Raw genomic sequence first — 7,327 nt, forward strand, 5'->3', positions numbered from 1 at the left:
TTAATGTTACCAATTCCCTTTAAGTAACTTGCTTTTTTATTTCTTCTTTAACCCAATTATTTCTTTTTAGAAGTTTTATGAAGTTGTATCATTTGCTCATGTTATTATTTCTAATTTTAGTACATCAGAAGTGTATGTATAAGTTCTTATAAATATTATATGTATGACGTGATTGACTTAGAAAATTTGTTCATCATTTTGGGAATGAAAAAAGGAGTTTTTGAAAGTTATTTCCAAAATTTGTTTATCATCCTTCCCCTATATTTGCTTCTCCTTCATCATATTTTATCACTAAGTCCATCTAGTCTCCAGCTTTTGGAAACTTGGTATTAACTGTGACTATTTTCCTTATAAGGTAATACAGTACTAATAAAAATCGGGATAAAGGGAACATGTTCTAATTCTCATCTAATAAATGGATATTCTCTTTGCCAATAGAACTAACATGGACTTTTTGATCAGTGGATCAGAGTCTGAGTTTGTGGCAACCTATGAGAAGGCAGCAAGAGCCCTTATAGCAGATGAACTGAGTTTTCAAGGATGAATAGGAATTCAGTGGGTGAAAGTGTTGGAAAGCAGAGAAACATTGCTATAAAAGGCAACAGAATCAATCAGGAAAGACATGGAACAATGAAAGTTCTAGGGCATGCATACAGTCTAGCTAGAGACTAGAGATCATGCAGGGAAAGCTAGGTGGTGCCATGGTGAGTAGAGCACCAAGCTCTTCTTTCTGAGTTCAAATCTGGTCTCAGACCTTAGCTATGTGACTCTGGGTAAGACACTCAATCCTTTTTGCCTCAGTTTCCTCACCTGTCAAATCAGCTGGAGAAGGAAATGGCAAACCACTCTAGTATCTTTGCCAAGAAAACACTACATGGGGTCATAGAGAGACACAATTGAAATGACTCGACATCAAGAAGATCATGCAAGGGTTATCAGCTGAGGCTAGAAAGCTAGAATGACATCATTCTGTGGAGGGATTTAAATGCCAGACTCAAGAATTTTAATTTTAATCTCTGGGCAATAGGAAGTCATTGAAAGGTTTAAATGGATGATATTTTGATCAGACTATAAATGAGAGAGATCAATCTATTGCAAATACAATGTAAAAAAAAATGGGTTATAGAGAAGACTTGTTAGAAGGTTGCCATAATAGCTCTGATGGATGATAATGATGTTCAAGACTAGGGTAGAAAGAGTGATGTTAGAGATAGGGACTTGGTAAATTGGTTTGAGAAGTGAAGGAAAAACAGAAAATAGTTGAGAAAAACACTTTGGTTTCACACTAAGGTGACTAGGTAAACATAATGCCTCTGAGTAACAGCTCAGAGGAACAGCTGGTGGAATGGTAAGGATAGAAGTCATATAGCCAAGAAAAGAGCTGATAGAAGTTAAACCTTCAATACACTAGTGCTGAAGGGTAAGAGAATTATGGAAGATTCTTGAGATGGGTATCAGGAGATGAGCCTGTTTATTGGATGAGAGGAAAACCCATGTAAGAGAAGTTGGAAATACAAGAGAAATGGGAAAATTGGTGGAACAAAGGCTGAGAGGAGGCTGAGGGGGACATGATCTAGAAAATAGATGAAAGTGAATTGAATGTTTATTTCATTGTTGCATTGACAGAATTTTTTTGGAAAGGAGATAGGGTTCTTTCTCTGACACAGAAGGAAAGAAGGTAAGGGTGGGGGAATATTGGTATTTTAAGTTGGGAAAAGAAATAAATTGACACAGTTTGCCTTGACTTTGTATCTGCCAAGAGTGAAGATGGTTTGGGGGACTTTCAAAGGATTATAGATTGTTTTCTTCTTAATTACATTTATTATGCTATTTATGGTTATTTAAACTAATGATAAATTCTATATGAAACAGAAGAGTTAAGTTTGGATATTGGATCTACATTTTGACCACTCTATTTACTACTATAAAGACATTCAACATTCTATCTATAGATTCTACTTACACAATTATTTAACAGATGGGTTAGGCATTGAATAGTTTCAAGTGTTCTTTCTTCTTCCCCCTCCTCACTTAGTAGTTCCCTAGGCTTCCTCTCCCCATTTACAATATTCTTTGTATCACAAAGGATCATAGATTTAGAGCTAGAAGAAAACTTGGATGGGCACAAGAGAACCTTGGTGGTGGCAGTACCCCTCCCCCATTTGACCTGTTATGCTTCTAGCCTTACCCACAGTGTCATCACTTGGGGAAGGAGCTCCTACAGAGAAGGGGCCAGCCTTCTTCACTGACTGTCAACCAGCTGCCACACACAGGACAGGCAAGCCAGCCTAACTGAAAGAGCAAAGCACCCTGAGGGAGACACAGGAGATGCCATATGCCAGGCAAACCCCCACCCCTAACTTGGCCACCATTTTCCCTCAGAACCAGATGGAGAAAGCCCATGACCTGAATCTAAGATCCTTAGGAAGGCAATGCTTCCAATCTTACAGAGATGAATCCTTGCAACTGCCCCTTCAGGTGCTATAGTCACAGCTATGAAGACCAGAAAAGGCATTCTTGACTCCAAGTCCTGTCAAATGGCTCAATCTAAGAAATTAAAATAATTTTGTCAGTGGAAATGACAGATAAGAAGCATTCTCATCAGCCTTTTCACCTGACTCTTAGCTGAAATCTTCCATGAGTTGTCTCCCCCATGAGAAAGTGAGGTCCTTGAAACCATGGACTGTCTTACTGTTTTATTTGTTTCCCTAGGGCCTCCTAACACTGTGCTTTGTCTGGAGTAGGCACTTAATCAATGCTTTTTTCAGTCATTCATTCATTCATTCATTCTTCAGAAGTCACCGAGTCCAATCCCTTCATTTTATAGATGATGAAACTGAGGCAGATGGTGGTTAAGTGACTTGCTCAAGGCCATGCAGCTAGTAAGTGTCTGAGACAGAATTTGAACTCAGGTCTTCCTGAGTCCAAGCCTAGGGCTCTTTTTACTGTGCCACCTATACGTACAATAATCTAAGACAGTAGAAAATGTTTGGAATAGCTATTGTCATAAGTAGTCAGTTGTTCTGTGGTAGTAGTGATAATGGTGAGAGGTATACCTCTGTGGAGGAAAAGGATTATAGTGCAGTCACTTACTTTCCCGAAACCTCAGTTTCCTCAATTCTAAAATGAAGAAATTGGATTAGAGGACCTCTAAGATTCCTTTCAACTCTTGATCTCTGACTCTGACTAGGTCAAAGGCAGGGAATAAATCATCTAGTTGAAGAAAAGGAGATAGACCTTTGAATCTGAACTTTACCACCTGGTTACTGTATTGCTTAAGCAATTCCCTGAACCCTTATGTCTCTGTCTGACTATCTGAAGGATGAGTAAGATGATCTGACAGTCAATCTAGCACTTTCTGCCTTCTGGAAAAAAGTCTGGCAATTTATCAATGAGGTGACCTAAAGAGTCAGCCTTGTGTCTGCCTTCTCCATGTGTTTCTTTTTGTTTAAGATCCCTAAAGAATATCCAAAAGCTTTCTCTTTTGCTTGTTTTCTAAGACATTTCAGAGGAGGAGGAAGATTCTAAATACCTTTAGTTCTTTTGGAGAAGTAGGTGCCAGACTTAGGTTCTGTTACATTTCATTGTTGACAAAGGTGCTAAATATTTCAAATCTTTGCTTCTTGATCTAAAATGAGAAATTGATGGTATTTTTTCCAGCCTAGTTAAAAAAAAAAGAGGTGCTATCTGAAGACAGAAGAGGGAGCTGTGAGTTAGGTAATAGTGGTCTTTTAAGTGATGCAATTCTTTGCTTTGCCTTCTCTTCTAGACTAAATCATACGTGACCCATTTCCCAATAAATTTTGGAAATGATGGATGAGAGCTGGAGATGAACCTTTTAATATAGGATCCAGGGTCAGTATGTAAGTCTAGACCTGTTTGACACACAAAGTAAACAATGTTCTGGGTTTGAAAGATGAAGGCTGAGAAAATTTGCCTGACCTGAGTGGTCTGGCCACTGAAGACCTGTTGCCAGTGGAATGGATCCATGACTGAGTTAAGACATTAGGTTACCTGGAAAAGAGCTGATACATTCTTTGGTTGGAATGAGTGTAACTGTCTATCCCATTATCCCTCTTTGTCACCTAGCTGAATAAGGCGCTATGAGGGAATAGGACTCAAGACAGAGGTGTTGCAATGGATGCCTGAATGTGACAGTCTGAAGGAAGACAGGTAGTTGAATTTTCTTTTCTCTTTTAGGATGGGAATCATTGCAAGACTTAAGAATCCTGATCAACAGAATTCCCACTAAGATTCTGGAACACCAACTATGAAACATTCTAGCTATCTCTTGACAGGAATGTGATAAACTAAATATGCAAACTGAGATACAATGAATGGGCTCCAGGTGTATTTGCCTATTTCATTGGGCCTCTAGATTTAGCCTCTAGAGTCTTTATCTCTGTAGCTCTTCTGGGTTTTAGGGAGATGGAAGAAGGCAGGAACGCTTCCTTGAAGATTTTACCATTGCAGAAGTCAAATTTGATCTACTTCAAGATATTTTGCTTAGGGCCTGCCCTAATGGGTATGCCCACATTCCAGTGTTCCATTTTCATGGGCCATGGTGGATGAGATTTAGTAAGTTGAATCTTGCTTGAATTTGAAACCTTGAAGGAGAAACTTTTTTCTTGTGGAAAAGCCTGGCCTTTTCATTTCATTATTTTCATAAGAGTTCATAGGGAAATTCTAAAGAGAAAACTTCCTTTACCAATGCAGATCAGCAACTTCTCTGTGAATTGGGGTGGGGGGCTGAGGCATGGAGAGGTTAATTGACTTGCCTGAGGTCACGCAGGAAGTTTATGGCAGAAATGGAACACAAGTGCTCCTCTTTTCAAGGTTAGTTTGACACTCACTAAACCATCTTGTTTCTAGGAGAAAATATAACTCAAAATAAATGTTTTTTGGGTTAAATCTAAACAAACTTGATTCTGAAAAAACATGAAGGTAGTTATAGATGCAATGCCTTCTTATTTATTAAATCTGTAATGGCCTACACAGCAAGCCACCAGTGAGAAATTAAATTTTATAGTGAAATGCCAGTCAATGATGTCAAGGAAGAAAATAAGCATTTATTAAATGCCAAGCATTGTGCTAAGCTCTTAACAAATATTAGCTCATTTTATCCTTATAACAACCCTGAAAGGTAAGTTTTATTATTGCCCTCATTTGCATTTGAAGAAACAGAGGCATACAAAAGTAAAGTACTTGTCACACAGGTAGGAAGCATCTGAGGTAAGATTTGAACTCAGGCCTTCCTCATTAGAGGCCCAATGCTCTATCTGTTGCACCAGTGAGATCTTCCACACCTTGAATTCTCCTTTAAACTCTTTGTAGTTCTGTTTAGGGCCAGAATGTGGCAGTCTGAAGGAAGACAGGGAGTTGAATTTTCTCTTCTCTTTAGGGTAGAAATCATTGAAAGACTTAAGATTCCTGATCAACAGAATTTTCACCATGATTCCAGAAGACCAGTGATGAAACATGCTAACGATCTCTTGACAGGAAGGAGATGAACTAAATATGCAGAATGAGATACACCCTTTCCCACCTGGCTGCTCTTCTGGCCTTCATCATGGTCTCCAGAAACTCATCATCTTACAAGATCACATCTACCCTGAAATATACTCCTCCTTAATACCCCCTGCCCTGGGACCCCTCCCCTCCTGACTTGAGAGAATGGAAGACATAAGAACCTGCTGGGGATGGAAGCTCAATTCCAGGTGGACAGTCTCGGGCGGGTAAAGGTGGGAACTTCTAAATCTTAGAGTTCTCACGAGACCCCCCAGGAAACGACTGGGAATCGAGGTGAACAGAGCTATCTCGTGTATTTCTGCCTCTTCCCGTGAGAAACGTGATGGGAGAGAGCTCTCCCCGCCCTCGAGATTGTCCCGGATCTGGGCACACTATTGTTATCTAACAGCATGGTATTCAGATGCAAACTATGCTGCTGGAGAGTTTAAGTAGGATCAGGAAAGCCTGAAAGTTCTCTTGGGCGGAGGGGCGCAGAGCGGACAGGACAACAAGGCTCTGCTTTTCCTCTCTCCTCTCTCCCCTCCCCCTCTCTCCCCACTTATACTTCTACTTCCAATCTCTTATTGTAAGATCTTTGCCTCCTTGGGAGATTCTTCGCTCCCTCCTAAGGAAGAATTCCCCTACACTTGTAACTAGACCCTGAAATAAAGCTCAACCCTTGTTCGACTCTGGAACGTCCTTTCTCTCATACGAGCATCCGGTTTGGCCAACCGAAGACCTCGGGAGGTGAGGTAAGGGAAGACTCGGGTAGCCCTCAGGCCTCTAGACCTGGCAAGAACCCTCCTTCCAGATCCTCCATTTAAAGAGTATGGGCAATCATCTCATCATTTCCTATCTGTCTTCAGGATTTCATCATGACCTCAGCTGGGTGTTTCCCCACCCCATTTTTTAGCTTATTTTACATCTGTCTTATTCTCCTTGAAGCAAGGGACTGTCTTTTGCTTTCTTTCTATCCCCAGCACTTGGCACAGTACCTGACACATAGTAAGATTTTAATAAATGTTAATTGTCTGACTGATTGACATAGTCAATATGGGCATTTGTTTTGTTATAAGGGCTTATCACTATCTACCCTCACCACGTTTTGCCTGATTTATTGCAATGGTCTTCTAATTGTTTCCCATACCTTAAGTCTCTCTACTGTCCAATTCATCTTCCACACAGATGCCAAAATGATTTTCCTAAAGTGTAGGTTTTGTCTTTCCCTATTGCCTCTTAAAATCCAGTATAAAGTCCTTGAGTATTTAAACCTCTTCATGAACTGTCTACCTGTCTACTTCTCAGGTCTTCTTAGACTTTGTCTCTCTCTAGATCCTTTATAATTCAGCCTTATCAGTCTACTAATTTTTTTCTCCCACTTCTCCTACGTCCTTAACACTGCCTGTCCCCCATGCCTGGAATACTCTTATCTTCCTCATCTCCATCTCTTAGACTCCCTGACTTCCTCCAAGACACAGCTCAAACCCCACCTTCTGCAGGAGAGTTTTCTTTCTATTTTTTTGACCTGCTGGAGTGTTCCTTCTTAAGGTACCTTCTGTCTACTCTGTATATATATCTTTTATGTATCAGTTTATGTATATGTTGTAAGCTACCTTAAGATTTTATCTGTATCTCCAGGGTTTGGCCCAGTGCCTGAAACACAGTAAGTACTTAATAAATGTTTGTTCATTGGACACATTTTGAGTACGAGTCACGTAATTTGAGTACTGGTTAGGTAACAGGCTCTATGTCTGCTATCTGAGGACCAGCCCAACTAAGGTCGAAGAATCTTAACACCAGAATGTCACTGGGTAATTTT

The sequence above is a fragment of the Notamacropus eugenii genome, chromosome 7, assembly GCF_028372415.1.
Source record: "Notamacropus eugenii isolate mMacEug1 chromosome 7, mMacEug1.pri_v2, whole genome shotgun sequence".
In the NCBI taxonomy this organism is placed as follows: Eukaryota; Metazoa; Chordata; class Mammalia; order Diprotodontia; family Macropodidae; genus Notamacropus; species Notamacropus eugenii.